This window comes from Sander vitreus, unplaced genomic scaffold (assembly GCF_031162955.1).
Source record: "Sander vitreus isolate 19-12246 unplaced genomic scaffold, sanVit1 ctg693_0, whole genome shotgun sequence".
Taxonomy (NCBI): Eukaryota; Metazoa; Chordata; class Actinopteri; order Perciformes; family Percidae; genus Sander; species Sander vitreus.
In genome coordinates, this window is record NW_027595782.1 from 1 (window position 1) to 13,377 (window position 13,377).

The 13,377-nt window shown below is 39.7% G+C and overlaps 16 non-coding genes across 16 annotated transcripts; 1 reads left to right on the forward strand and 15 right to left on the reverse strand.

Moving 5' to 3' along the window:
- Positions 1-488: 488 nt before the first annotated feature.
- trnan-guu (transfer RNA asparagine (anticodon GUU)) lies at positions 489-562 on the reverse strand. The gene has a single exon. It is a non-coding gene; the product is annotated as a tRNA-Asn (tRNA).
- A 562-nt stretch (positions 563-1,124) lies between these two features.
- Positions 1,125-1,199, reverse strand: trnan-guu (transfer RNA asparagine (anticodon GUU)). The gene has a single exon. It is a non-coding gene; the product is annotated as a tRNA-Asn (tRNA).
- Positions 1,200-1,968: 769 nt separating this feature from the next.
- trnan-guu (transfer RNA asparagine (anticodon GUU)) lies at positions 1,969-2,042 on the reverse strand. The gene has a single exon. It is a non-coding gene; the product is annotated as a tRNA-Asn (tRNA).
- A 974-nt stretch (positions 2,043-3,016) lies between these two features.
- trnan-guu (transfer RNA asparagine (anticodon GUU)) lies at positions 3,017-3,090 on the reverse strand. The gene has a single exon. It is a non-coding gene; the product is annotated as a tRNA-Asn (tRNA).
- Positions 3,091-3,650: 560 nt separating this feature from the next.
- trnan-guu (transfer RNA asparagine (anticodon GUU)) lies at positions 3,651-3,725 on the reverse strand. The gene has a single exon. It is a non-coding gene; the product is annotated as a tRNA-Asn (tRNA).
- A 1,403-nt stretch (positions 3,726-5,128) lies between these two features.
- trnan-guu (transfer RNA asparagine (anticodon GUU)) lies at positions 5,129-5,203 on the reverse strand. Its single transcript has one exon. It is a non-coding gene; the product is annotated as a tRNA-Asn (tRNA).
- A 770-nt stretch (positions 5,204-5,973) lies between these two features.
- On the reverse strand, positions 5,974-6,047 carry trnan-guu (transfer RNA asparagine (anticodon GUU)). The gene has a single exon. It is a non-coding gene; the product is annotated as a tRNA-Asn (tRNA).
- A 965-nt stretch (positions 6,048-7,012) lies between these two features.
- Positions 7,013-7,086, reverse strand: trnan-guu (transfer RNA asparagine (anticodon GUU)). The gene has a single exon. It is a non-coding gene; the product is annotated as a tRNA-Asn (tRNA).
- Positions 7,087-7,652: 566 nt separating this feature from the next.
- On the reverse strand, positions 7,653-7,727 carry trnan-guu (transfer RNA asparagine (anticodon GUU)). The gene has a single exon. It is a non-coding gene; the product is annotated as a tRNA-Asn (tRNA).
- A 778-nt stretch (positions 7,728-8,505) lies between these two features.
- On the reverse strand, positions 8,506-8,579 carry trnan-guu (transfer RNA asparagine (anticodon GUU)). Its single transcript has one exon. It is a non-coding gene; the product is annotated as a tRNA-Asn (tRNA).
- A 975-nt stretch (positions 8,580-9,554) lies between these two features.
- On the reverse strand, positions 9,555-9,628 carry trnan-guu (transfer RNA asparagine (anticodon GUU)). Its single transcript has one exon. It is a non-coding gene; the product is annotated as a tRNA-Asn (tRNA).
- Positions 9,629-10,194: 566 nt separating this feature from the next.
- On the reverse strand, positions 10,195-10,269 carry trnan-guu (transfer RNA asparagine (anticodon GUU)). Its single transcript has one exon. It is a non-coding gene; the product is annotated as a tRNA-Asn (tRNA).
- A 753-nt stretch (positions 10,270-11,022) lies between these two features.
- Positions 11,023-11,098, reverse strand: trnan-guu (transfer RNA asparagine (anticodon GUU)). Its single transcript has one exon. It is a non-coding gene; the product is annotated as a tRNA-Asn (tRNA).
- Positions 11,099-12,258: 1,160 nt separating this feature from the next.
- trnan-guu (transfer RNA asparagine (anticodon GUU)) lies at positions 12,259-12,333 on the reverse strand. Its single transcript has one exon. It is a non-coding gene; the product is annotated as a tRNA-Asn (tRNA).
- Positions 12,334-12,661: 328 nt separating this feature from the next.
- On the reverse strand, positions 12,662-12,735 carry trnan-guu (transfer RNA asparagine (anticodon GUU)). Its single transcript has one exon. It is a non-coding gene; the product is annotated as a tRNA-Asn (tRNA).
- A 206-nt stretch (positions 12,736-12,941) lies between these two features.
- Positions 12,942-13,013, forward strand: trnak-cuu (transfer RNA lysine (anticodon CUU)). Its single transcript has one exon. It is a non-coding gene; the product is annotated as a tRNA-Lys (tRNA).
- Positions 13,014-13,377: the final 364 nt, after the last annotated feature.

Here is a 13,377-nt window from a genome sequence, read left to right on the forward strand (position 1 = left end):
AATACAGCAGTTGACACCAGCAGTGTTTTTTTTATACAAATTTCCTCAAATCCAACATGTATTAATCAGTCCGTCCAACATTTTGGGGCATTTTTTTAAATGGTTGTTGCGGCTTAAAATGCCTGATTTTGCGGCAGCTTTTGTAAAAAATTTTTTTACAAAATTGCGATGTCTTTTGTACTTTTGTTGCGATGAAATTGCAGAGACAGTGAAAATTGCAAAAAAGTTGCAATTTAAAAAAAAAATACTTTAAAAATAAAAGGACACTTGTTTCAGGGAGAATAAAAGACCTGAGTCAGTGGTTGATCAAGGGCACTGAGTGGAGAACCTAGTACATGAAACGGGAGCACCCGGAGGAAACCACGCAAACATGGGGAGAATATACAAACTCCACAGAGAAAGGCCCGGAACCACCTGGATCAGAAGCAGAACCTTCTTGCTGTGAGGCCACAGTGCTACATTGGGCCACCATGCTGCCCAAAACCACTCGTCCCTGGGTGGGCTCGAACCACCATCCTTTCGGTTAACAGCCGAACGCGCTAACCAATTGCGCCACAGAGACTACGATAACCTGTCCATGTGTTCAATTATTTCTTTTAAATTTATTTATTTATTTATTTTTAAATACAGCAGTTGACACCAGCAGTGGGTTTTTTTTGTTTTTTTACAAATTTCCTCAAATCCAACATGTATTAATCAGTCCGTCCAACATTTTGGGGCATTTTTTTTAAATGGTTGTTGCGGCTTAAAATGCCTGATTTTGCGGCAGCTTTTGTAAAAAAATTTTTTTACAAAATTGCGATGTCTTTTGTACTTTTGTTGCGATGAAATTGCAGAGACAGTGAAAATTGCAAAAAAGTTGCAATTTAAAAAAAAATACTTTAAAAATAAAAAGGACACTTGTTTCAGGGAGAATAAAAGACCTGAGTCAGTGGTTGATCAAGGGCACTGAGTGGAGAACCTAGTACATGAAACGGGAGCACCCGGAGGAAACCCACGCAAACATGGGGAGAATATACAAACTCCACAGAGAAAGGCCCTGAACCACCTGGATCAGAAGCAGAACCTTCTTGCTGTGAGGCCACAGTGCTAACCATTGGGCCACCATGCTGCCCAAAACACCTCGTCCCTGGGTGGGCTCGAACCACCATCCTTTCGGTTAACAGCCGAACGCGCTAACCAAATTGCGCCACAGAGACTACGATAACCTGTCAATGTAATTTCTTTTTAAATTTATTTATTTATTTATTTTTATTTTTTTTAAATACAGCAGTTGACACCAGCAGTGTTTTTTTTTGTTTTGTTTTTTTACAAATTTCCTCAAATCCAACATGTATTAATCAGTCCGTCCAACATTTTGGGGCATTTTTTTTAAATGGTTGTTGCGGCTTAAAATGCCTGATTTTACGGCAGCTTTTGTAAAAAAAATTTTTTTACAAAATTACGATGTCTTTTGTACTTTTGTTGCGATGAAATTGCAGAGACAGTGAAAATTGCAAAAAAAGTTGCAATTTAAAAAAAAATACTTTAAAAATAAAAGGACACTTGTTTCAGGGAGAATAAAAGACCTGAGTCAGTGGTTGATCAAGGGCACTGACTGGAGAACCTAGTACATGAAACAGGAGCACCCGGAGGAAACCACGCAAACATGGGGAGAATATACAAACTCCACAGAGAAAGGGCCGGAACCACCTGGATCAGAAGCAGAACCTTCTTGCTGTGAGGCCACAGTGCTAACCATTGGGCCACCATGCTGCCCAAAACACCTCGTCCCTGGGTGGGCTCGAACCACCATCCTAGAGACTACGATAAACTGTCCGCGTGTTCAATTTTTTTATTTTTTTTTATTTTTTAAATACAGCAGTTGACACCAGCAGTGTTTTTTTTTTGTTTTTTTACCAATTTCCCTCAAATCCATGAGTGAGGCCACAGTGCTAACCATTGGGCCACCATGCTGCCCAAACACCTCGTCCCTGGGTGGGCTCGAACCACCATCCTTTCGGTTAACAGCCGAACGCGCTAACCAATTGCGCCACAGAGACTACGATAACCTGTCCGCGTGTTCAATTATTTCTTTTAAATTTATTTATTTATTTATTTTTAAATACAGCAGTTGACACCAGCAGTGTTTTTTTTATTTTTTTGTTTTTTTACAAATTTCCCTCAAATCCAACATGTATTAATCAGTCCGTCCAACATTTTGGGGCATTTTTTTTAAATGGTTGTTGCGGCTTAAAATGCCTGATTTTGCGGCAGCTTTTTGTAAAAAATTTTTTACAAAATTGCGATGTCTTTATTTATTTCTTTTTAAATACAGCAGTTGACACCAGCAGTGTTTTTATTTTAATTTTTTTTTACAAATTTCCCTCAAATCCAACATGTATTAATCAGTCCGTCCAACATTTTGGGGCATTTTTTTTAAATGGTTGTTGCGGCTTAAAATGCCTGATTTTTGCGGCAGCTTTTGTAAAAAAAATTTTTTACAAAATTGCGATGTCTTTTGTACTTTTGTTGCGATGAAAATTGCAGAGACAGTGAAAATTGCAAAAAAGTTGCAATTTAAAAAAAAATACTTTAAAAAATAAAAGGACACTTGTTTCAGGGAGAATAAAAGACCTGAGTCAGTGGTTGATCAAGGGCACTGAGTGGAGAACCTAGTACATGAAACGGGAGCACCCGGAGGAAACCCACGCAAACATGGGGAGAATATACAAACTCCACAGAGAAAGGCCCGGAACCACCTGGATCAGAAGCAGAACCTTCTTGCTGTGAGGCCACAGTGCTAACCATTGGGCCACCATGCTGCCCAAAACACCTCGTCCCTGGGTGGGCTCGAACCACCATCCTAGAGACTACGATAAACTGTCCACGTGTTCAATTTTTTTTATTTTTTTATTTTTTAAATACAGCAGTTGACACCAGCAGTGTTTTTTTTGTTTTTTTACCAATTTCCCTCAAATCCATGAGTGAGGCCACAGTGCTAACCATTGGGCCACCATGCTGCTCCAAAACCACTCGCCCCTGGGTGGGCTCTAACCACCATCCTTTCGGTTAACAGCCGAACGCGCTAACCAATTGCGCCACAGAGACTACGATAACCTGTCCATGTGTTCAATATTTTACTTTTAAATTTATTTATTTATTTATTTTTAAATACAGCAGTTGACACCAGCAGTGGGTTTTTTTGTTTTTTTTACAAATTTCCCTCAAATCCAACATGTATTAATCAGTCCCGTCCAACATTTTTAGGGCATTTTTTTTAAATGGTTGTTGCGGCTTAAAATGCCTGATTTTATGCAGCTTTTGTATTTTTACAAAATTGCGATGTCTTTTGTACTTTTGTTGCGATGAAATTGCAGAGACAGTGAAAATTGCAAAAAAGTTGCAATTTAAAAAAAAAATACTTTAAAAATAAAAGGACACTTGTTTCAGGGAGAATAAAAGACCTGAGTCAGTGGTTGATCAAAGGGCACTGAGTGGAGAACCTAGTACATGAAACGGAGCACCTGGAGGAAACCCACGCAAACATGGGGAGAATATACAAACTCCACAGAGAAAGGCCCGGAACCACCTGGATCAGAAGCAGAACCTTCTTGCTGTGAGGCCACAGTGCTAACCATTGGGCCACCATGCTGCCCAAAAACACCTGCCGTCCCTGGGTGGGCTCGAACCACCATCCTTTCGGTTAACAGCCGAACGCGCTAACCAAATTGCGCCACAGAGACTACGATAACCTGTCAATTTTTAATTTCTTTTAAATTTATTTATTTATTTATTTTTATTTTTTTAAATACAGCAGTTGACACCAGCAGTGTGTGTTTTTTTACAAATTTCCCTCAAATCCAACATGTATTAATCAGTCCGTCCAACATTTTGGGGCATTTTTTTTAAATGGTTGTTGCGGCTTAAAATGCCTGATTTTTGCGGCAGCTTTTGTAAAAAAATTTTTTACAAAATTACGATGTCTTTTGTACTTTTGTTGCGATGAAATTGCAGAGACAGTGAAAATTGCAAAAAAAGTTGCAATTTAAAAAAAAATACTTTAAAAATAAAGGACACTTGTTTTCAGGGAGAATAAAAGACCTGAGTCAGTGGTTGATCAAGGGCACTGAGTGGAGAACCTAGTACATGAAACGGGAGCACCCGGAGGAAACCACGCAAAGCATGGGGAGAATATACAAACTCCACAGAGAAAGGCCCGGAACCACCTGGATCAGAAGCAGAACCTTCTTGCTGTGAGGCCACAGTAAGCTAACCATTGGGCCACCATGCTGCCCAAAAAACACCTCGTCCCTGGGTGGGCTCGAACCACCATCCTAGAGACTCACGATAAACTGTCCGCGTGTTCAATTTTTTATTTTTTTTATTTTTTAAATACAGCAGTTGACACCAGCAGTGTTTTTTTTGTTTTTTTACCAATTTCCCTCAAATCCATGAGTGAGGCCACAGTGCTAACCATTGGGCCACCATGCTGCCCAAAACCACTCGCCCCTGGGTGGGCCTCGAACCACCATCCTTTCGGTTAACAGCCGAACAGCGCTAACCAATTGCGCCACAGAGACTACGATAACCTGTCCATGTGTTCAATTTTATTTCTTTTAAATTTATTTCTTTATTTATTTTTAAATACAGCAGTTGACACCAGCAGTGGGTTTTTTTTGTTTTTTTTACAAATTTCCCTCAAATCCAACATGTATTAATCAGTCCGTCCAACATTTTGGGGCATTTTTTTAAATGGTTGTTGCGGCTTAAAATGCCTGATTTTGCGGCAGCTTTTGTAAAAAAATTTTTTTACAAAATTGCGATGTCTTTTGTACTTTTGTTGCGATGAAATTGCAGAGACAGTGAAAATTGCAAAAAGTTGCAATTTAAAAAAAATACTTTAAAAATAAAAAGGACACTTGTTTCAGGGAGAATAAAAGACCTGAGTCAGTGGTTGATCAAGGGCACTGAGTGGAGAACCTAGTACATGAAAGCAGGGAGCACCCGGAGGGAAAACCACGCAAACATGGGGAGAATATACAAACTCCACAGAGAAAGGCCCGGAACCACCTGGATCAGAAGCAGAACCTTCTTGCTGTGAGGCCACAGTGCTAACCATTGGGCCACCATGCTGCCCAAAACACCTCGTCCCTGGGTGGGCTCGAACCACCATCCTTTCGGTTAACAGCCGAGCGCGCTAACCAAATTGCGCCACAGAGACTACGATAACCTGTCAATAATTTCTTTTTAAATTTATTTATTTATTTATTTTTATTTTTTTAAATACAGCAGTTGACACCAGCAGTGTTTTTTTTGTTTTTTGTTTTTTTACAAATTTCCCTCAAATCCAACATGTATTAATCAGTCCGTCCAACATTTTGGGGCATTTTTTTTAAATGGTTGTTGCGGCTTAAAATGCCTGATTTTGCGGCAGCTTTGTAAAAAAAATTTTTTACAAAATTGCGATGTCTTTTGTACTTTTGTTGCGATGAAATTGCAGAGACAGTGAAAATTGCAAAAAAAGTTGCAATTTAAAAAAAATACTTTAAAAATAAAAGGACACTTGTTTCAGGGAGAATAAAAGACCTGAGTCAGTGGTTGATCAAGGGCACTGAGTGGAGAACCTAGTACATGAAAGCGGGAGCACCCGGAGGAAACCACGCAAACATGGGGAGAATATACAAACTCCACAGAGAAAGGCCCGGAACCACCTGGATCAGAAGCAGAACCTTCTTGCTGTGAGGCCACAGTGCTAACCATTGGGCCACCATGCTGCCCAAAAAACACCTCGTCCCCTGGGTGGGCTCGAACCACCATCCTAGAGACTACGATAAACTGTCCGCGTGTTCAATTTTTTAATTTTTTTTTATTTTTTAAATACAGCAGTTGACACCAGCAGTGTTTTTTTTTTGTTTTTTTACCAATTTCCCTCAAATCCATGAGTGAGGCCACAGTGCTAACCATTGGGCCACCATGCTGCCCAAAACCACTCGTCCCTGGGTGGGCTCGAACCACCATCCTTTCGGTTAACAGCCGAACGCGCTAACCAATTGCGCCACAGAGACTACGATAACCTGTCCGTGTGTTCAATTATTTCTTTTAAATTTATTTATTTATTTATTTTTTTAAATACAGCAGTTGACACCAGCAGTGGTTTTTTTTGTTTTGTTTTTTTACAAATTTCCTCAAATCCAACATGTATTAATCAGTCCGTCCAACATTTTGGGGCATTTTTTTTAAATGGTTGTTGCGGCTTAAAATGCCTGATTTTGAGGCAGCTTTTGTAAAAAAATTTTTTTTACAAAATTGCGATGTCTTTATTTATTTCTTTTTAAATACAGCAGTTGACACCAGCAGTGTTTTTTTTTAATTTTTTTTTACAAATTTCCCTCAAATCCAACATCTATTAATCAGTCCGTCCAACATTTTGGGGCATTTTTTTTAAATGGTTGTTGCGGCTTAAAATGCCTGATTTTGCGGCAGCTTTTGTAAAAAAAATTTTTTACAAAATTGCGATGTCTTTTGTACTTTTGTTGCGATAAAATTGCAGAGACAGTGAAAATTGCAAAAAAGTTGCAATTTAAAAAAAAAATACTTTAAAAATAAAAGGACACTTATTTCAGGGAGAATAAAAGACCTGAGTCAGTGGTTGATCAAGGGCACTGACTGGAGAACCTAGTACATGAAACAGGAGCACCCGGAGGAAACCATGCAAACATGGGGAGAATATACAAACTCCACAGAGAAAGGCCCGGAACCACCTGGATCAGAAGCAGAACCTTCTTGCTGTGAGGCCACAGTGCTAACCATTGGGCCACCATGCTGCCCAAAACACCTCGTCCCTGGGTGGGCTCGAACCACCATCCTAGAGACTACGATAAACTGTCCGCATGTTCAATTTTTTATTTTTTTTTAAATACAGCAGTTGACACCAGCAGTGTTTTTTTTTTGTTTTTTTACCAATTTCCCTCAAATCCATGAGTGAGGCCACAGTGATAACCATTGGGCCACCATGCTGCCCAAAACCACTCGTCCCTGGGTGGGCTCTAACCACCATCCTTTCGGTTAACAGCCGAACGCGCTAACCAATTGCGCCACAGAGACTACGATAACCTGTCCATGTGTTCAATTTTATTTCTTTTAAATTTATTTATTTATTTATTTTTAAATACAGCAGTTGACACCAGCAGTGGTTTTTTTTGTTTTTTTACAAATTTCCCTCAAATCCAACATGTATTAATCAGTCCGTCCAACATTTTGGGGCATTTTTTTTAAATGGTTGTTGCGGCTTAAAATGCCTGATTTTGCGGCAGCTTTTGTAAAAAAAAATTTTTTTACAAAATTGCGATGTCTTTTGTACTTTTGTTGAGATGAAATTGCAGAGACAGTGAAAATTGCAAAAAAGTTGCAATTTAAAAAAAAAATACTTTAAAAATAAAAGGACACTTGTTTCAGGGAGAATAAAAGACCTGAGTCAGTGGTTGATCAAGGGCACTGAGTGGAGAACCTAGTACATGAAACGGGAGCACCCGGAGGAAACCCACGCAAACATGGGGAGAATATACAAACTCCACGGAGAAAGGCCCGGAACCACCTGGATCAGAAGCAGAACCTTCTTGCTGTGAGGCCACAGTGCTAACCATTGGGCCACCATGCTGCCCAAAACACCTCGTCCCTGGGTGGGCTCGAACCACCATCCTTTCAGTTAACAGCCGAACGCGCTAACCAAATTGCGCCACAGAGACTACGATAACCTGTCAATTTTTTTTTTTTTTTTATTTCTTTTAAATTTATTTATTTATTTATTTTTTTTTTTTTTAAATACAGCAGTTGACACCAGCAGTGTTTTTTTTTGTTTTTTTTTTACAAATTTCCCTCAAATCCAACATGTATTAATCAGTCCGTCCAACATTTTGGGGCATTTTTTTTAAATGGTTGTTGCGGCTTAAAATGCCTGATTTTGCGGCAGCTTTTGTAAAAAAAAATTTTTTACAAAATTGCGATGTCTTTTGTACTTTTGTTGCGATGAAATTGCAGAGACAGTGAAAATTGCAAAAAAGTTGCAATTTAAAAAAAAAATACTTTAAAAATAAAAGGACACTTGTTTCAGGGAGAATAAAAGACCTGAGTCAGTGGTTGATCAAGGGCACTGAGTGGAGAACCTAGTACATGAAACGGGAGCACCCGGAGGAAACCACGCAAACATGGGGAGAATATACAAACTCCACAGAGAAAGGCCCGGAACCACCTGGATCAGAAGCAGAACCTTCTTGCTGTGAGGCCACAGTGCTACATTGGGCCACCATGCTGCCCAAAACACCTCGTCCCTGGGTGGGCTCGAACCACCATCCTAGAGACTACGATAAACTGTCCGCGTGTTCAATTTTTAATTTTTTTTTATTTTTTAAATACAGCAGTTGACACCAGCAGTGTTTTTTTTTTGTTTTTTTTACCAATTTCCCTCAAATCCATGAGTGAGGCCACAGTGCTAACCATTGGGCCACCATGCTGCCCAAAACCACTCGTCCCTGGGTGGGCTCGAACCACCATCCTTTCGGTTAACAGCCGAACGCGCTAACCAATTGCGCCACAGAGACTACGATAACCTGTCCGTGTGTTCAAATTATTTCTTTTAAATTTATTTATTTATTTATTTTTTAAATACAGCAGTTGACACCAGCAGTGGTTTTTTTTGTTTTGTTTTTTTACAAATTTCCCTCAAATCAACATGTATTAATCAGTCCGTCCAACATTTTGGGGCATTTTTTTTTAAATGGTTGTTGCGGCTTAAAATGCCTGATTTTGCGGCAGCTTTTGTAAAAAAATTTTTTACAAAATTGCGATGTCTTTATTTATTTCTTTTTAAATACAGCAGTTGACACCAGCAGTGTTTTATTTTAATTTTTTTTACAAATTTCCCTCAAATCCAACATGTATTAATCAGTCCGTCCAACATTTTGGGGCATTTTTTTTAAATGGTTGTTGCGGCTTAAAATGCCTGATTTTGCGGCAGCTTTTGTAAAAAAAATTTTTTACAAAATTGCGATGTCTTTTGTACTTTTGTTGCGATAAAATTGCAGAGACAGTGAAAATTGCAAAAAAGTTGCAATTTAAAAAAAAAATACTTTAAAAAATAAAAGGACACTTGTTTCAGGGAGAATAAAAGACCTGAGTCAGTGGTTGATCAAGGGCACTGAGTGGAGAACCTAGTACATGAAACAGGGAGCACCCGGAGGAAACCACGCAAACATGGGGAGAATATACAAACTCCACAGAGAAAGGCCCCGGAACCACCTGGATCAGAAGCAGAACCTTCTTGCTGTGAGGCCACAGTGCTAACCATTGGGCCACCATGCTGCCCAAAAACACCTCGTCCCTGGGTGGGCTCGGAACCACCATCCTAGAGACTACGATAAACTGTCCGCGTGTTCAATTTTTTTTATTTTTTTTATTTTTTAAATACAGCAGTTGACACCAGCAGTGTTTTTTTTGTTTTTTTTACCAATTTCCCTCAAATCCATGAGTGAGGCCACAGTGCTAACCATTGGGCCACCATGCTGCCCAAAACCACTCGCCCCTGGGTGGGCTCTAACCACCATCCTTTCGGTTAACAGCCGAACGCGCTAACCAATTGCGCCACAGAGACTACGATAACCTGTCCATGTGTTCAATTTTATTTCTTTTAAATTTATTTATTTATTTATTTTTTAAATACAGCAGTTGACACCAGCAGTGGGTTTTTTTTGTTTTTTTTACAAATTTCCCTCAAATCCAACATGTATTAATCAGTCCGTCCAACATTTTTGGGGCATTTTTTTTAAATGGTTGTTGCGGCTTAAAATGCCTGATTTTACGGCAGCTTTTGTAAAAAAATTTTTTACAAAATTGCGATGTCTTTTTGTACTTTTTGTTGCGATGAAATTGCAGAGACAGTGAAAATTGCAAAAAAGTTGCAATTTAAAAAAAATACTTTAAAAAATAAAAGGACACTTGTTTCAGGGAGAATAAAAAGACCTGAGTCAGTGGTTGATCAAGGGCACTGAGTGGAGAACCTAGTACATGAAACGGGAGCACCCGGAGGAAACCACGCAAACATGGGGAGAATACACAAACTCCACGGAGAAAGGCCCGGAACCACCTGGATCAGAAGCAGAACCTTCTTGCTGTGAGGCCACAGTGCTACATTGGGCCACCATGCTGCCCAAAACACCTCGTCCCTGGGTGGGCTCGAACCACCATCCTTTCAGTTAACAGCCGAACGCGCTAACCAAATTGCGCCACAGAGACTACGATAACCTGTCAATTAATTTCTTTTAAATTTATTTATTTATTTATTTTTATTTTTTTTAAATACAGCAGTTGACACCAGCAGTGTTTTTTTTTTACAAATTTCCCTCAAATCCAACATGTATTAATCAGTCCGTCCAACATTTTGGGGCATTTTTTTTAAATGGTTGTTGCGGCTTAAAATGCCTGATTTTGCGGCAGCTTTTGTAAAAAAAAATTTTTACAAAATTGCGATGTCTTTTGTACTTTTGTTGCGATAAAATTGCTTAGACAGTGAAAATTGCAAAAAAGTTGCAATTTAAAAAAAAAATACTTTAAAAATAAAAGGACACTTGTTTCAGGGAGAATAAAAGACCTGAGTCAGTGGTTGATCAAGGGCACTGAGTGGAGAACCTAGTACATGAAACGGGAGCACCCGGAGGAAACCACGCAAACATGGGGAGAATATACAAACTCCACAGAGAAAGGCCCGGAACCACCTGGATCAGAAGCAGAACCTTCTTGCTGTGAGGCCACAGTGCTAACCATTGGGCCACCATGCTGCCCAAAAAACACCTCGTCCCTGGGTGGGCTCGAACCACCATCCTAGAGACTACGATAAACTGTCCGCGTGTTCAATTTTTTATTTTTTTTATTTTTTTAAATACAGCAGTTGACACCAGCAGTGTTTTTTTGTTTTTTTACCAATTTCCTCAAATCCATGAGTGAGGCCACAGTGTTAACCATTGGGCCACCATGCTGCCCAAAACACCTCGTCCCTGGGTGGGCTCGAACCACCATCCTTTCGGTTAACAGCCGAACGCCGCTTAACCAATTGCGCCACAGAGACTACGATAACCTGTCCGTGTGTTCAATTATCTTTTTAAATTTATTTATTTATTTATTTTTTAAATACAGCAGTTGACACCAGCAGTGTTTTTTTTTTTTGTTTTTTTTTTTACAAATTTCCCTCAAATCCAACATGTATTAATCAGTCCGTCCAACATTTTGGTGCATTTTTTTTCAAAATGTATCTTTTCCGCTAAACAATCTGGCTGCCGTGCTGGTCATGGCTGTACCACAGCTACCCTCAAGGTTATAAACGACATCACTGTCACCATTGACAAAAAGCATTACTGTGCAGCCGTCTACATTGATCTGTCCAAGGCCTTTGACTCTGATAACCATTGTATGCTCATCGACAGACTCAACTACCTTGGGTTCTCTCATAACTCATATACACATAATATCACATAATCTCTGGCAATTTCATGCTTTTTAATCGTTCGCTGCCCAGCCCTGCCCACCCGATTAGCATCAACACGCTCGATGGGTTGGAACTAGAAAAAGTGGCGGTGTACAAATACTTAGGTGTCTCGCTAGACAGTTCCATCTCCACTCAGATATATTACACTGCATAATAGGCACTTTTTACTTTTTGTACTTAAGTATATTTTGATAGTACTTTTTGTACTATTACTTAAGGAAGATGTTGAATGCAGGACTTGTAACTGACAAGTTTGTAACTCTACAACACAGTTTTTTCTGCTTTTACTGCAATACATGATCTGAGTAAGTCTTCCACCTCTGTAAATCACCAACAACGATCTCATATTTTTTTCATTGAGTTTGACCAGCCGATACCAATTTTCGCGATTCAGATTGAATTTTTTCAAAGCACTTTACAGCACACACAAATATTTATTTTCTATCTTTTTCTTTCATAGAAAATTTGACATTTTGCATAGAACATAGAAACATTGTTTGAATAGATAATCCATCGCTATATAATAAAACTACATAAATTACTCCTGGTGTGGGAAATTCACACATATCTAAAGTGCAATGTTATGGAAGAACCATTTCCTTCTTTTCACATCTAATATCAAACTAAAAAAAATTTGATATATTTATCCAAATTCAGTGTGCCACATAGGTTGTGTGTCACGACCTTTACGCTGATTAGTCAAAATGGGCATGGTCTATTGCCATTGAAGGTGCAAAACCACTCGTCCCTGGGTGGGCTCGAACCACCATCCTTTCGGGTTAACAGCCGAACGCGCTAACCAATTGCGCCACAGAGACTACAACAACCTACAAGTGTGTTCAAATGTTCAACAAAGCAGTTGACACCAGCATTATTTTTTGCAAATTTCCTTCAAATTGTAGTCATAGTCATTCCCAGGACATGAATTTGGCGAAGCTCCTAGAGAAATTTTTAAGGGTGAGGGTGTAGGGTGCATCTAACGTCCTTGCATCCGCTGCCTCTCCACTGCCTCTCTGTTTTTTTATCTCTCCTCCCGCGGGAGCCCTCTACAAGTTCTCTCTCTACAAAGTTAGTTAGTAAAGTTAGTCTGGAGCCCTGGTATGTGTGTTACATCAACCAGCATTTGACAAAAACACATAAAGCATCCGTCCCTGGGTGGGCTCGAACCACCAACCTTTCGGTTAACAGCCGAACGCGCTAACCAATTGCGCCACAGAGACAGTTACCCCCTACCACATCAGAAGACGATTATGTATGTCAAGAACATCGAGAGAGAAAAAGACTACACTAGGCTGCGTCTCATTTCTCTGTCTTAACCCTTCCCCTACCTAGCCCTTAGTTTTTGCGCGCTCATGTGAGTGCTGTACCAATACTCACAGGGTACTGTGCAAGTACATAAAAACAATTTTTTTTCTTTAGAACAACAGCCCGGCTAGCTCAGTCGGTAGAGCATGAGACTCTTAATCTCAGGGTCGTGGGTTCGAGCCCACGTTGGGCGTCAACTTTTTCTTTTTTGATTTGTGTAAGATTTTCACAGATACTTCTAAGAGAAAGCACAATTCTGTCCTGATTAATCTGTGATTTTCTGTCAATACTCTAAGGTTAAGCATGCATTATATAACATTAAACATTAGAGGCATGCTAATCCATGTGTCCACAACAAGAGCAGGAACCATCCCCCACACTGTTGAGAACCATCAAATTGCCAACAACCAGCCACACCTCACCCGCTCTGACACAGACATTACACAACCAGCTGCTTAACCTCCCTACTGGCTCTCCCACCCTGCATCCAGGATCTGTATGTATGTGTGTCAGCTATTTCAGAGACAGAGGAAATGGCTGGTATAGTCTCAACAACC